At 41.1% G+C, this 14,381-nt stretch overlaps 1 non-coding gene across 1 annotated transcript; it reads left to right on the top strand.

Moving 5' to 3' along the window:
* Positions 1 to 501: 501 nt before the first annotated feature.
* On the top strand, positions 502 to 574 carry trnav-aac (transfer RNA valine (anticodon AAC)). The gene has a single exon. It is a non-coding gene; the product is annotated as a tRNA-Val (tRNA).
* The last annotated feature ends 13,807 nt before the right edge of the window (positions 575 to 14,381 follow it).

Consider the following 14,381-nt stretch of genomic DNA (forward strand, 5'->3'; position numbering starts at 1 on the left):
AAATGCGGCCGAATCAACGTTCTATACAACTGCAACATCAGACCCCAACTTTATGAAGACATAAGTGTTAAATAATGCACTGAAAGTAAATAGTGAAACAATTGTACAATGACCTTTGAAAAAGTTTCATCTGGACTCGAAACGTCCGCTCTTTTCACTCCTGACAGGCGCTGTCAGACATTGTGAGATTTTACAGCATTGTCTGTTTTCTCATCCGCGGTAGTTTGATTTCATTACTGAGTACAATTGACTGAGATTATTCGAAGAAAGATGAAAATGATGCATTAACGAATGGGCAGAAATCATTGCTCCCTTAGATATTTGCCAGAAGAACGATTTTGAATTTTGATGTTCAGGATAAGTCGCAGAATCAGATTGAAAGTAACGGTTATCTTCCTGAATTCAGTGACATGGGCTCTCAGTCTCACCATCGGAACCTGCAGCAACACAGCGTAGTTGAACATTGCAGAGAGGCAGAATTGCTGAGTTGTGGCTCAAGCTGTTTCTGTAGTGTAGCGGTTATCACGTTCACCTAACACGCGGAAGGTCCCTGGTTCGAAACCAGGCAGAAGCATTCTTTAAGCTTCCTCAAGTCATGTAAGAGAAAATTGTTTGATTGCATTTTGTTGCTCATCATGATCAGAGCCTCGATGTTAAAGGCATGTCATCATTACTCTGGCATCACCCTCAAATGCTTTCTGTGAAATAAGAAACGCTTTTTTTTTGACGCACTGACAGGAAAGTTCGATTTTGACACCGCACTTATTCGCATCTCGTTCAGTCGACAACAGAATTTAATGGGTTTTTAGGTGCAGACTAATATGGTTATTCACCATCTGAAATATCTGATAGTAGTGTGTGCTCAAAAAGACAGATACAAGTGACACTGTAAGTGAACTAGAAGAAGAATCTTTTAAAAAATCGTTTTTCATCACTGAGAAACAGGAAAAGCCACTGAGACAGATGAGGGAATCGAGACTCAGTGTGGATCGACTGGACTTTCCTGTAAAGGGCCGGAATTTATGAGCCTGAATGTTTCAAGCTCATAATAAAAAAGGCTCAAGGGTCACGAACAGATAATTCCTGATTCTCCTCCATTTAAATGGAGTTGACTTTGTTTAAAAGCTGACCATAATCAAGCTCAAATGTGCGATCTGTATTACCCGGTGATTCGCTTCGTTCTGTTGGTCAGTTATGTTTGCAATTCAGTGATGTTCAATTTCAGAGATATTCCATTCATAATGAAGTCATATGGGTTAAATAATGCATTGAGACTAAATAGTGAAACAAATACTGAGTACAATTAGAACATAGAACATAGAACAGTACAGCACAGAACAGGCCCTTCGGCCCACGATGTTGTGCCGAGCTTTATCTGAAACCAAGATCAAGCTATCCCACTCCCTATCATCCTGGTGTGCTCCATGTGCCTATCCAATAACCGCTTAAATGTTTCGAAAGTGTCTGACTCCACGATCACTGCAGGCAGTCCATTCCACACCCCAACCACTCTCTGCGTAAAGAACCTACCTCTGATATCCGTCCTGTATCTCCCACCACGAACCCTATAATTGTACAATGAGCTTTGATAAAGGTTCATCTGGACTCGAAACGTCCGCCCTTTTCACTCCTTACAGGTGCTGTCAGACATGTGAGATTTTGCAGCATTTTCTCTTTTCTCATCCGCAGTAATTTGTTTTTATTACTGAGTACAATTGATTGCGATTATTCGAAGAAAGATGAAAATGATGCATTAACGAATGGGCAGAAATCATTGCTCCCTTAGATATTTGCCAGACGAACGATTTGAAATTTTGATGTTTGGGATAAGTCGCAGAATCAGATTGAAAGTCACGGTTATCTTCCTGAATTCAGTGACATGGGCTCTCAGTCTCACCATCGGGACCTGCAGCAACACAGCGTAGTTGAACTTTGCGGATAGGCAGATTTTCTCAACTGCGTGACGAGCTGTTTCTGTAGTGTAGTGGCTATCCCGTTCGCCTGTTAGGTCCCCGGTTGGAAACCAGGCAGAAGCATTCATTAAGCTTCCTTATGTCGTGTCAGGGAAAATTGCTTGTTTTCAGTTTGTTGCTCATCATTATCCGAGCCTCGATGTTAAAGGCATGTTATCATTGCTCTGACATCACCCTCAAATGCTTTCTGTGAAATAAGAAACGGATTTTTGACGCACTGACAGGAAATTACGATTTTGACACTGAGCACATATTCGCATCTCGTTCAATCTACAACAGAATTTAATGGGTTTATAGGTGCAGACTAATATGGTTCGTCACCATCTGAAATATCTGACAGTAGTGTGTGCTCAAAAAGACAGATACAAGTCATACTGTAAGTGAACTCGAGGAAATGGCGAACATTTCACAGAAGAATCTTTTTAAAATCGTTTTCATCACTGAGAAACAGGAAAAAACACTCAGACAGATGAGGGAATCGAGACTCAGCGCGGATCTACTGGACTTCCCGGTAAACGTCCATAAGTTATGCGCATGAATGTTTCACGCCCGTAACAAAAAAGGCTCAACTGTCACGAACAGATAATTCTTGATTCTCCTCCATTTAAATGCAGTTGACTTTGTTTAAAAGCTGACGATCGTCAATCTCAAATTTGTGATCTGTATTACCCGGTGATTCGCTTCGTTCTGTTGGTCAGTTATATTTGCAATTCAGTGATGTTCAATTTCAGAGATATTCAATTCATAATGAAGACATATGTGTTAAATAATGCATTGAGACTAAATATTCAAACAAATACTGAGTACAATTGTACAATGAGCTTTGATAAAGTTTCATCTGGACTCGAAACATCCGCCCTTCTCTCTCCTGACAGGAGCTGTCAGACATTGGGAGATTTTGCAGCATTTTCTCTTTTCTCATCCGCAGTAATTTGCTTTTATTACTGAGTACAATTGATTGAGATGATTCGAAGAAAGATGAAAATGATGCATTAACGAATGGGCAGAAATCATTGCTCCCTTAGATATTTGCCAGAAGAACGATTTTGAATTTCGATGTTTGGGATAAGTCGCAGAATCAGATTGAAAGTCACGGTTATCTTCCTGAATTCAGTGACATGGGCTCTCAGTCTCACCATCGGAACCTGCAGCATCACAGCGTAGTTGAACATTGCGGGCAGGCAGATTAGCTCCACTGCTATCCCAACTGTTTCTGTAGTGTAGTGGTTATCACGTTCGCCGAACACACGGAAAGTCCCCGGTTCAAAACCCGGCAGAAACATTCATTAAGCTTCCTCATGTCGTGGAAGGGAAAACTGTTTGTTTTCAGTTCGTTGCTCACCATTATCCGAGCCTCGATGTGAAAGGCATGTTATCATTGAGCTGTTTCTGTAGTGTTGTGGTTATCACATTCGCCGAACACGCGGAAAGACGCCGGTTCGAAACCGAGTGGCACAGCAGTTAAGAGTGCTGCCTCAAGGCGCCAGGATCCCAGGTTCGATTCCCGGTTTGGATCACTGTCTGCGTGGAGTCTGCATCTTCTCCCCGTGTCTGCATCGGTTTCCTCCGGGTGCTCCGCTTTCCTCCCACAGTCTGAAAGACATGCTGGCATCACCCTCAAATGCTTTCTGTGAAATAAGAAACGCTTCTTTTGCCGCACTGACAGGAAATTTCGATTTTGACACCAGCACTTATTCGCATCTCGTTCAGTCTATAGCAGAATTTAATGGGTTTATAGGTGCAGACTAATATGGTTAATCACTATCTGAAATACCTGACAGTGTGTGCTCAACAAGTCATACTGCAAGTGAACTAGAGGAAATGGCGCACATTTCACGCAAGATCTATTTTAAAATCGTTTTTCATCACTGAGAAACAGGAAAAGCCACTCAGACAGATGAGGGAATCGAGACTCAGTGCGGATCTACTGGACTTTCCTGTAAAGGTCAGGAAGTTATGCGCCTAAATGTTTCAGGCCCATAATTAAAAAGGCTCAAGTGTCACGATAATTCTTGATTTCTCTACATTTAAATGCAGTTGACTTTGTTTAAAAGCTGACGATAGTCAATCTCAAAATTGCGATCTGTATTTCCCGGTGATTCGATTCGTTCTGTTGGGCAGTTATGTTTGCAATTCAGTGATGTTCAATTTCAGAGATATTCAAATCATAATGAAGACATATGTGTTAAATAATGCATTGATATTAAATATTGAAACAAATACTAAGTACAATTGCACAATGAGCTTTGATAAAGTGTCATCTGGACTCGAAACGTCCGCCCTTTTCTCTCCTTACAGGTGCTGCCAGACATTGGGAGATTTTGCAGCATTTTCTCTTTTGTCATCCGCAGTAATTTATTACTGAGAGCAATTGATTGAGATTATTCGAAGAAAGGTGAAAATGATGCATGAACGAATGGGCAGAAATCATTGCTCCCTTAGATATTTGCGAGACGAACGATTTTAAGTTTTGATGTTCGGGATAAGTCGTACAATCAGATTGAAAGTAACGGTTATCTTCCTGAATTCAGTGACATGGGCTCTCAGTCTCACCATCGGAACCTGCAGCAACACAGCGGAGTTGAACATTGCAGACAGGCAGATTTGCTCTCGTCCGATTCAAGCTGTTTCTGTAGTGTAGCGTTTATCAAGATTGCTGGAGTAAAATTGAGACTGTTCAAGCCATTATTGTGAATGTAAAACTTTTTAAGCCATCATTGTGAATGTAAAACATTTCTAAGACAAGAAAAGTTGTCTATGTAACCTTTGCACTCTGTGGTTAACCACAAACACTCGAGCCTTGACTCAGTGACAAACTGGCGTGAGCCATGTCTCATTTTAGTGTAAAAATACAAAGCAAGCAGGAATGGTCAGACAGCAAAGGACAGGAATAGTCAGGCAGATGGCCTGATAAAGGAACTGAACAGTGAGGTATTTTCAACGAAATGTGATTAGGAGTTATTGATAACTAACTATTGTCAAGGGGCACAATTGGCCAAATATGTAACCGCCTACGGCTTGATGCAAACCTGCTGATGTTTGCGATGTTTTAATGTACATAACTGCACTTGCTGCCAAGCCAGATTGAGGAACTCTGCCCAGAGATCCTCCAGAAGCTTCGATTTAATAAAGTATATGTTGAATCTCAAGTCTGAAAAGTGGTGACTTTTCCCACAACAAATGGCGTAGTCGGCTGGGTCTGTATTACTGGTAAGTCCGATCGATGGCCACGATCGGAAGCCGGAATAGAGATCATTGAATCTGAAGGAGTCAGACTGAGTCAACGGTGTAGTTTTCTGGGGTAAAATTCGGGGAATTTGTGATATAGTGATAAGGTATAGTGATAAGTATTAACTGTCGATAGTGATAAGTAACTGTGACTTGTGCTGATCGACATGAGGAAAAGGTAGTGCCTGTCTCTGAGCTCACCTTAGATCAGACGTTAAGAGGGAAAATTCCCCACGATATGGTCAGGTATTGAAGAGGTAAAGAGACACCAAGGGCACTTAGGATTGTGAGGCACAAGTGGCAGAAGGCGGCTAACATCAAACTCTGTAGTGGTGAAGAGCGCAGAGTTTTGTCTTTGTGTATTTAAGGTTATATAAGTTGGGTTGGTAGTCTACCGGTTAAGTTGTAACGTAGCATGCAAAGGAATTGATCACTCCTTACTTTGAGCCGGACTCCAGTGGAAGAAACACATCAGAGAAGGTAATCGTGGCCGGGAGTACGTGAGTATAAAAAACCGTGGGAAGAAACACGTTACTAAGAGAGTAATTGTGGCCGTATAGGGAAGCAAACCCTCGAGAGGGAACGTAGGAGTCTATGGGATGACAGACGAGGAAATGAAGTGGGGAATTCCAGGCTCCCTTACCGACTGACAGGCATTCGTTGATGAGAGAAATGCCAAAAGATGGCTGGGATGCTTCTCAGACCTTCGAAGAAAAAGAGTAAGATGAAAAGACGGGAGTGTTATTAGTCCACCAGTTAGATGGTCTCTTTGGACAAGTAAAGGATTAGACCAAAAGGTGGAATAAAGACAAGGATAAAATTAAGGACTTAGAATCCAAAATTGGAGAAATAGAGAATGAGGACATGGCAAAAATTAAGAAACTAGACATCAGAATCAGGGAATTGGAAAAAGGAAACCAGGCATTGGAAAACAACCCACAGCCCAATAACCTCTGGGGATCCTCCCCCCCGTACACGACCTCTCAGGAGATGTTACAACAAGGTTATCATTAGTGGAGACACCTGTGCCTGTATAGATATGCAAGGCAGAGGTGGCTGGAAACACTGGACCCAGTTGAAAGAATACACTGGTACCAATCGGAAAACATGTCCAACACAACAGAACAGGGGAGTAAAGGGTTAAAACTCCAGCAGTCTGTGAGTTTCTCTCTCTCTCTCTCTCTCGACAAGGGGAAGAGAGAGAGAGGGGGGTGAAAGTTTGCGATCAAGAGCCACATGTGGTGGAATAGGGTATAGCAGATCAATGTTTAATAAACTATTACATTTTACAATCATGCATTACATTACAGCTGAAGAGTTGTAAGGAGAGTTAACCATTTAAGGGAAATAATTAATTATGTGCTCATCTTGAGCTTAAACCAGAGAGTCTGTGAGAAAGTGTAAACGTCGTAATTAGTAGAGATCTTTAATAGTGATGAACATAAATGGATTTTTTTGGATCAGGCTTTTGTTACAAAATGTACTCTTGATAGAATTTACAATGAAAAGATAAATGGAAAGAATTACTCCTGCATATTTGAAGTGATGATTAATCACTTATTTATGTTCAACTGAGTGAACTTACCCCTCCGGCTCTCTGCTGAAACGAGCAGAGACCTAATCCGCGACAGGAAATTTGTGTTATAAGACTTGCAGTAATCTTAAGATATAGAATCAAAACTTAACAGAGAAGGGAGTTACAGAAGGGCCAAATGGGAGGCTGTCCTCCTACCTCCCAGGAAATCAGTCATAATAGTAAGAGATACAGGAGATAACCCAGCAGAAGGAAGTTTGGATACAGGGGAACCACATAACTGTGGGGACGTAGATGCGGATACAGAAGAAGGTAGGATAAAGGATGTACCTTTAGCGACAGCTGAGGAGACCCTTTTTGTAGATGGCTCACGTAAATACGTGGAGGGATCACCCCGGACAGGGTGGGCAGTAGTAAATGACAAATTGGAAACGGTAAAGTCAGGAAGGATTGCCGGAAGTTTATCTGCCCAAGTAACAGAACTAATGGCACTTACACAGGCCCTAGAATTATATGACGGCCTGGAGTAGAAGGGGGTTTGGAACCACGGGAGGAACTCCTATTAAGCACCAACAAAGGATCGAGGCATTACTAAAAGCTAGCGAAAAACCCCGAGAAGCGGCAGTAATAAAAATTAAAGCTCACCAAAGGGACAACCCCGACTGATTAAAATACAAAGAGAACCAAGCCGCAGACAAGGCTGCGCAATTAGCGCTAGAACAAGAAGCAATTGGCGAGTTGCCAATAGCAGTTATGAGTCAAACAGCAGAATAAAAGAGACTGTTAATCAACGTTCAGTCTTCTTAAATGTTTTATTTTCATCCCAGTTTAAGATGTTAAGTCTGAATAAATGTTGGAAGCTTCCATGTGTATCTGTGTGTTTAACAACGTGATTGCGTGAATGTTTTGTTGGTGTTCGCTTTAGTGTTGAGAAAGGAGTTAAACCTTGGAAGGACCATGTGTTCTTTCCTTGTCTTGAAGTTAAAATAAGAGTATAGTTGACAAGTTATAATAAAATACGAAGTAATTTTGTGAAAACAAAGAGAAGCAGGAACAAAAGAATAAGATGAACATACTGTCTTTGAGTCAGTTTAAAGTGTATCAAATTGTGAAATGAAGCGTAGTTCTGATGACCCCAAGTTACAGCAGGAGATTAACCTCAGTTGTTAATACAAACAAATGTGTTGTCCTTGAGTATTTTTAAACACCATGAATTGTTGGAACTTGTGTTACCAGTTAGTTATTCTTAAATAACATGATAATAAGATGAAATTCAAGACTTGTGTAATGTTCCGATAACATGCAACAAATTACATCATTCAAATTACATCATTTAAATCATCTCACATTGATGATAGCTCTGTAAAATTATATACTGCCATTGGAATTGCATGTGCCATCTATTGTTCACGGTTTTCCAAATGTAAAAACACTGCAAAGCTTAAAACCTAGCCAGCTAGGATTGAAACCAAAACATTTCTAATCAAGTAACAATTGTTATTGTTATATGTATTATGCTTGTTATTGTTCTAAAATGCAGGGATTCCGATCTGGAGCAGTTTAAAAATAAAAACAATTTAAATTAAGAGGGGTTGGATATACCTGAGAGAATCGAATCCTGGAGAGCCTTAACCAATTTTATTGATAAAACATAATTCTGTGAGAGAAAAGGCTATTTATTCCAGACATTTAGCCATTCTTTGCCATAATTTGTAATAACTTGCACAATTAACATTAGCATGACAGGAAGTGAAACCGGATTACTTGAGAGAGAGAGAAAGAGTTGGTGACTGGCCTTACAACCAGACTCAAAAATCTTGCAGCATTCGACTGAACACAACAGATAGCTCATTTGGTTATGTGCTTTTTAAAGAGCTGTGTCTGGCTCTGTGACCACGTAATACTGTTGTTTACCTTATGAGACAATCTGCCGATAGAGGGATCATTTCTGCTCAATAAAATGATCAAATTAGATATAATGTAAGAATACATCATCCAAAGATCGGAGCTGTGTGGTATGTGATTGAAATAAGGAAATCGATGGCTTTTGATAAGATTATATCCAAATGAATGGATATGCAACGTGTTATTTGATTTACACTAAGCTTTCTATGATTGATTGCTCTTGTTGTAATCATTGTTGTTTGCTGTCTGATTGTTGGCTGTCTTAATAACTGCTGGAAAGTTATGATGGCTCAAGTCGTGCCAGGAGTCAACATGGTCATCGAAGATGAACAGCTGATGGGAATACCAGAGGAATCCGAAGGCAACAATCGCGGAGAAGAGAACCAGACGAATGGATATCTGTAGCCATGTAGCAGTGAGCTATGGGTCCAGCATACGCACAGAAAATCACGGAGGACCGATACTCGAAAGGCTGTGTATAAATTGCCGGACCAATGATACAGAGACTTTACTATTGTTGGTCTATTGGATTATTAAATGATAATCCAGCCCAAGAGAAGGGATTGTTGGAGTAAACTTAAAATCAAAACTGTTCAAGCCACCGTTGTGAATGTAAAACTTTTTAAGACAAGAAAAGTTGTGTATGTAACTTTTGCACTCTGTGGTTAACCACAAACACTCGAGCCTTGACTCGGTGACAAGCTGGGGTGAGCTATGTCTCATTTTTAGTGTAAAAGTACAAAGCAAGCAGGAATAGTCAGACAGCAAAGGACAAGAATAGTTAGGTAGCTCAGGGGCAGATGGCCTGAAAGGGGAACTAGAACAGTGAGGTATTTTCAAAGAAATGTGATTGGGAGTTATTGATAACCAACTATTGTCAAGGGGCACAATTGGCCAAAGTATGTAACCGCCTGTGGCTTGATGCAAAACTGCCGAGGTTTGCGATGTTTTAACGTATATAAATGCACCTGTCACCAAGCCAGATTGAGGGACTCTGCCCAGAGATCCTCCCGAAGCTTCAATTTAATAAACTGCATGTTGAACCTCAAGTCTGATCTCCGAGTGGTGACTTTTCCCACAACAGACATGCACACCAAGGTCCCTCTGATCCTCTGTACTTCCTAGGATCTGACCATTCATTGCGCATTCCGTTACCTTGCTAGTCCTCCAAAAATTAATTACCTAAACTTTTCTGGGTTGAATTCCACTTGCCACTGTTCTGCCCATCTAATTAAAGTTTTAAGGTTTATTTACTCGTGTCACAAGTAGGCTTACATTAACACTGCAGTGAAGTTACTGTGAAAATCCCTGAGTCGCCACACTCCAGTGCCTGTTTGGGTACACTGAGGGAGAATTTAGCATGACCAATGCACCTAATCAACACGTCTTTTGGACTGTGGGAGGAAACCGAAGCACCTGGAGGAAACCCACGCAGACATGGTGAGAATGTGCAGAATCCACACAGAGGGTAGCCCAAGCCGGGAATCAAACTGGGGTCCCTGGGACTGTGAGGCAGCAGTGCCTCCGTGCCGCCCTGTCGATATCGTCCTGTAATCTAAGGCTTTGCTCCTCGGTTTTTAGCACTTGAGCAATTTTTGTGTCATCTGCAAACTTACTAATCATACCTCCTATATTCACATCCAGGTCATTAACGTACACTACAAGCAACAAGCAACCCAGCATCAATCCCTGTGGAACATCACTAAACACAGGCATCCAGTCACAAACACAATTTTGGATCCAGTTTAGCAAATTGCCCTGGATCCCATGGGCTTTTACTTTCTTCGTCAGCCTTGAAGTCGGTAAAAATACCTCTTGAGGCTGGTATGAATCAAAATAGAGTAGGCTTTATTCTCACAAGCTTGTGGGAGAACTTGACCCCTTGAAATCGGAAGCCAAAGTTCTCTCTAAACACAAGAAGCGTGGACATTTATACATCAGGGTTCCCAATACAAGCCATAAAGCAAAGTCCAGTTAACAGTTCTTGATCATAAATTATAGTTCCTTTAATAGCTTCTGATAGTCTCTAATCATAAACCAGAGTGTAACTGGTATCCTTGGGTCATAAAGCACAATTCTCCTGGTAGTTGTAGTCAAGATGCAACCTCTGGTTCCCCCTGCTCTTCCCGTGGCTTTTCCTTTGAAGTGACTGTGTGCGATTGCAGCTGTCCCAGTGGGAATCCTCCTTCAAACGGCCATTCTCACACTCTACCATTTGGTAGCTGCTTCCTTTGTTTAAATCATATACAAGCCTACGGGAAACGTAAGACTTACCACCCAACATTTACACTTAACTGTCTGTTTTATCAGAATGATATAAACAAGCGAGGGAACCATGAACAAATGGCTTATACTACTAAAAGTAACAGCTGAACCCATGAACAAATGACTAGGGTGACTAGCCATAAGGAAGGGTCATGTTTGTGATACATTCCAGGTACAAAGTTCAACCTTTTAGGTACAAAATACATTTGAGTACAAAAACAAATTAACCCTTTCCCTTCTTCAATCCCCCCTTTTGGTCAGAGGCCAAGTGCAAACATGGCCCCATGACCAATTTAGAGCCAAATGTTACCAGCATATGGGCCTACCCCCTTCGTCAGGAAGTCTGCCCCTTCTGCCTGTACACTTGCCCTCGGCATAATTTGGGCTGTTCGTTCAATAATGCCATACAAATACAACATGCGATAACAATGACAATTAATACAATTAACCTGTGCATCAGGTATGATCCCCACGACCCGAACCATTGCCCCAGCCATCCCGGAGGGTTATAATTATGATATTGGTTCCCTTCACCTTGTAGTGTCATCATCACTCGTTTGATATGATCTGCCAAATGAGTTACATTTTCTGAAACGTCTGGGATATGCGTGCAGCATTCGGATTCAATTATAGCGCACGTTCCTCCTTGGAAAGCCAACACATAATCCAGTGTCAATCGGTTCTGTAAAGCAACAGTCCGGATAGCTACAACCTCGGCTGATACTTCAGAGAAGGCTGTGCTCACCTCCTCGAACCTGCCTCTAGTTTCATTCGCAATGCTCTCCAAGGTCGAGGCCATATGTATACGTTCCTGAGCTGCTTTTGCTGTCCCATAACGTGTGAAAGCTATCATAAAGAACCGTTCGGTCTCACTAATGGTGAATATAGGGTACCACATAGGCGAATTAACACGATCCTACCCAATCCCAAGGGAGCCATGGGTAGGCATTATTTCCACAGACAAAACAGGTACCATCATATGCAGTCAGCAATGGGGCAATGGATTGTAATCTGTTGCACCAAAGCCCAGGCACCACTGGTGACATTAACCTGCTGGGTACAGTAGCTGCAGCCAACAAGTATGGTTCCGTTTCTTACCAAGCAGATAGATCACCCCTTGTTGGTTTTTCACAACGTGCCTGATGGGGTTTTAAATGTCACTTTCCTTGTCCCGTCTTGGGTTCCATTCTGATTCAAAATCCCCTCTACTATTCCTGGAGTTGACAAAGGGATAGGGGATAAACGACTTTCCCCCCTTTCCTTCGTGCATGAGAATATGTAAGCAGACCCAGCACTTGCTCAAAATTTTGACTGCAATACATACAAGTGAGACATATACATGAAAGTGTTCATGTGATAGGGTCGGATTTTAGAGGATTGGTACAATGATCGCTTGGATCGACCAAATCTCATGTTGATGTACACATCCTCCCGAGCCCTCCGCTGATGCCGGGTACAGGTCCATCCCGGTCCCTCAGCTAAACACTAAAAATTTCAGTTATACCACATTACATTGCATGGGAGACCCCAATGACCTCGCCCCTCCAACAGAGTTGGCAACATGGCATGGTTAAGGAATCCTAAGCAGCGGTCCCTACGGGTTACCTCCCAGGGACTTATTCCATCTGTCGGAAGGTTACAATAGACAGAGCCATCATTAGAGAGATGCTTGCGATGCTCTGTCCCCAAGTCTACACAATTTCACCTCTACTTCCCCTCCGTAACTAGCAGGGCAAGGGTCGTGAGAAGCAGCAAGAAAATCATCCTATCACTTAACTAATAACCCGCGCGACCGTTATACAATGGTCCAAAGGCTATACCACCCGCGCGCCACTGCCCGCGAACCCGTTCAGCTTGCTTGGAGGTCAACCGTCTCACATATCTGTGAATTAAGCACACTACACAATTTTAACCTCATAGGTGCCCTTCCATTTAGGGGCAAACCCAGGTTTGTTAAGTAGTGCTTTTACTAGGATGGAACTTCCCACCCGTCAGGGAGCATTTCAAGCTCTCTCTCTCTCTCTGTGTCTCTTTGTTCCGGATTGTCTTTTACCAATTTGCGCATCCCTTTTAGTTGGGTGCTTAGTTCCAAAATATATCTCCTGAATTCATCTTTTAGTGAACCTACATCATCGCCCATTCTGTCATTAATTCATAAGGGGTTAATCCGGTTGTCCGGTTTGTGGTCATTCTTAATCTCATCAGTATAGTGGGCAATATCTCTGTCCACAATTTCCCGATATTTGTATGGCTTTAGCTAGTACATTATACATTTAACTACACCCCCCCCCCTTCCATAGAAAGCTTAGTGTGAATTAAATAACACTTTACACTGGTTTTTGGCTGCAGTTGGACATCTATTCATTTGTATATAATCTCATCAAAAAACATCGCATTCCCCATTAAAATCACATACCATACAGCTCCAATCTTTATATAATGTACCCCGACATTATCTCTAATTTAATCATTTGTATGGTGAGGAAAACAGGAAGCTCCTACAGAATTATGTTTTATCAATACACAACATATAATATATAACTATATTATACAAAATTGGTGAAGGCTTTTCAGGATTTTATTTTATTTTCGGGTCTATATAGCAGTGCTATACTGTATAATAAAAATAATCAAGCAGCAGTTGTATCATACCACTTTACACAGCAAAACCGTAATATCCAAACCCTTTTTAATTCAAGCCGTTTCTAATTTTAAACTGAGCTCCAGATCAAACCGCCCCCCCCCCCCACACTCGAGGAACACAACAGGCACCAAATCAAAACCAAAGTAGGTACAAAACATACTAGTTAATTAATAAGTAATATTTTGGTCTGATTTCAACTGGCTAGATTTTAAGCTTGACAGTGCTCAATATTTGGCAAACTTTGAACAATAGATAGCACATAAAATTCCAACGGCAGTACATGATTTTAACCAGTTTACAGAAATTTAAACTATCAGACATTTGTAAGGGCAATTTGCATTGGCAACTAAGATTTAATTGATTAATCTCCGGCTGGAACTTGAAATAAGCAGAATTACAATTCATTTCAGTTGACTTAAAATATTTTAAACTGACTCATAGACAGTACATTTACAACATTCTTTTGTTCTTGCTTATCTACTTTTCCATAAAATTACTTAATTTCTTCTCCCAATTTCTCAACTAACTCTCTCATAATCTTCACTTTAAGACAAAGGGGAGAGCACATGGTTCCCTCCAAGGGTAAAGTCCTTTCTTAACAAAATTCAAACACAGGTTTATTCAAAATTCAAATTGGCTATTTCCAACTTCAATTTATGTACTTTGATTTTGAAATTTCAATTTACCTTCTAATTTTATTTAAACTCTGTATCAAACCCACAGTTGTAAAATCACATCAAAACAAACACACACAGACACACATGGAAGCTTCCAACACTCATTCAAACTTAACATCTTAAACTGAGATGTAAGTAAAACATTTAAAAGAATA

This window comes from Mustelus asterias, chromosome 30 (genome assembly GCF_964213995.1).
Source record: "Mustelus asterias chromosome 30, sMusAst1.hap1.1, whole genome shotgun sequence".
NCBI lineage: Eukaryota > Metazoa > Chordata > Chondrichthyes > Carcharhiniformes > Triakidae > Mustelus > Mustelus asterias.